Source organism: Otolemur garnettii, unplaced genomic scaffold (genome assembly GCF_000181295.1).
Source record: "Otolemur garnettii isolate 467f Iridium unplaced genomic scaffold, OtoGar3 scaffold00086, whole genome shotgun sequence".
Lineage (NCBI taxonomy): Eukaryota > Metazoa > Chordata > Mammalia > Primates > Galagidae > Otolemur > Otolemur garnettii.
This window is the reverse complement of record NW_003852481.1, coordinates 6,797,871-6,800,472: the sequence shown is the minus strand read 5'-3', so window position 1 is coordinate 6,800,472 and position 2,602 is coordinate 6,797,871.

Below are 2,602 nucleotides of genomic sequence, written 5' to 3'. Positions count from 1 at the left end.
GCAGCACTGGACAGACCCAAAGGAGTAAGTACAGACAAGGGCCCAGCCACCAATGCTCAGCAGACTGCCCATGAGAACCAAGGCACACACTCAGCTCACACAAGCCACAAGCTGGACCCCACAACTGACCCTGAACACTTCCCAGCCCCACCCCAAGGAGACAGTAACAAGCATCTCTAAGTCCCTTCTAGAGCCTCCAAGCCCCTTCTAGAGATAATCCCTCCCAGCACCAGCCACAGCACACTTCTCAGATCCCTGCTTGGTGGGGCTGCAGCGAGGCCTTCATGGGGCCACTTCTCTGGTCATGAGGATGCCATTGGGCCTGGTGCATGTCCACAGGATCATCGGGCCTCAGGCACACCATGTCAGCAAACACCAGACCCCTGTGGAAGGCTGGCCACACTGGGCTTCGAGGCAAACAGGCAGGATGGCTGCCCTGCCCTGCCTCTCTCTGCAGTCAACCAGAAAGTCAGAAACTGTGCCTGGCGACCAGTGAAGCAGATGGCTGAGAATATCATGTGTATACAATATTTATGAAATGTGAGCTGAGCAGAGCTGCGGCTGAGACTCCCGTCCCAGGCAGAGTAATTCAGCCCTGTGTGATGAACAAGATTGTAATTGGGGTAGTTCCAATTTACTAACCATTTGCAAAAGATTACATACCTCTCACGTATTACCCTCTCCTAATCTTACTTTAATGAACACTACTCTATCTGGATGTATAATTTCAGGGTGGGTGGGGGGAAACAATTTCTAGCCTAGAAGGCAAAGCTGTAGCTAATACATTAACATCCAAATTAGAGAGAGGGAGAGTAATTGTGGGATCTATAGCTAAAGTAATTTAAAGCCTCCCTCCCCTTCCACATGGTAGAGACAGGCAGATATACAGTGGGGGCAGCTCTGGGTATGACCAGTGATGTCCCAGTGGAGGGTGAGGACACTCCTGCCAACACAGCAGCCTCACCTGGAGACGCTCTCTTCATCTGAAGAGGGGACCCCATGGGAATGTGCTTCTCAGCTGATCTTCACTGGTGGAAATGAGCCACACGTATATCAGGAAGGAAGTGAATCAGTCTGATAGAAGAACTTCCGAGGAGGAATGGTTGTTGGCAAGCTCACCTACCGTAACAGCTTAAGCCTGGGAGAGATCCTTAGGTGTGAGTTAATGAACCAACCTTTATCTCCGTTTCATCACGTGTAACATGGGGAAGGGGTGGAGTCATAATGTGACTTGATTCACACCTGCATTCAGCCACAATTCTTATTGAGACCTGCTGCGTGCCCAGCACTCCTCTAAGTAAAATCAAGTTGCTGCTGTCAGGAAGCTCACATTTTCATAGGAAAGGAACCAAATGCATATACAGTGTGTTGTGAGAGGACAAGGACAGGGTCCCTGCATCCGGAGTGCACGGGATGGGCTTACTGTCCTTCCAAACCAGGGGTGGCACATCTCATCTCCACACCACAGGGCTCGGGAAATTCCTGGACCGGTTTTCCTGCCTCGTTCTCCCTGGGGATGGTCCAGCACTGAGCCACCCCCTCTCCTACTCTGGAGGTATGTCCTGCATCTGAAGTTTCAGGGGCACTACACCTGCTGTCCAGCTGCCACTCCAGAGTGAGGGCTGCAGGTGGCGGAGACCCAGTGCCCAGGGCCCTCCTGCCCAGAGCTCTATCTCTGGTTGATAGAGGCCAGAAGCCCTGTTACTCACACCATTTGAGAAAGGTAGGGGACTCTGGGAGGGGATCAGAGAACACAGCCAGGGAAAGGTAACATCCGTAATCTTGGAAACATCCATTCAAACACCTCCCTGATCCCCATTTGCAATGCAGAGAAGGACTGCAGGGGTGGGTGCTCCACTGTGCTCACTCCACTCCTAGGACTCACCAAGGCCCCATGGTGCAGCTGAGGAGAGGTGCACGGAGAACAGCCATGGCCCCACCACTGGTGCCCAGAGCCTCTGCCACACTGTAAGTGTGTGCTGTGTGCCAGAAGAAGACTGCTCCCTGCCATAGCTCCACTGGGTACACCTCTGAGGCCTGGGTCAGAGCTGTCCCAGGATGGAGGCACCAAGACTGTCAGGCCTCCGATGTGACGCTGTGGTGCCCCTCCCTCTCCTAATCTCTGACCCAGGAAGGGCAGGGAAGGGTTTTGGCCTGAGCCCTGGGCCCCATCTGTTTGGAGCCCTCTCTAAGGCCCCCAGCTTGCCTCCCTCCCCAGTTCCCCTGTCCTCTCTCAGTTGCCTCTTAGAATTGTTTGCCAGGGTGCGGAGACTGATGGGATCAGGAGCTCTGCTCTGAGATCTTGTAATTGGACCTGCTGACTTGCAAGGGCACACTCGTGTGCTCTCTCCTGCACTCCAGGCCTTTCCTTGCCCTCTGTCCTCCTTGCTCTCTCTGGCATGTGCACACTCGTGTGCTCTCTTCTGCACTCCAGGCCTTTCCTTGCCCTCTGTCCTCCACATTCTCTCTGAAATAAATACACAGAGACACCTGAACAGGAAAGAGCTGTTTGTCCAGCTCCCTGGAAATCTTAGGGAATTCACAGCCATTTAAACCCACCAGGGGAGAAACAGGACATAGAGCTGGAGGCTTGGAGTCTTTA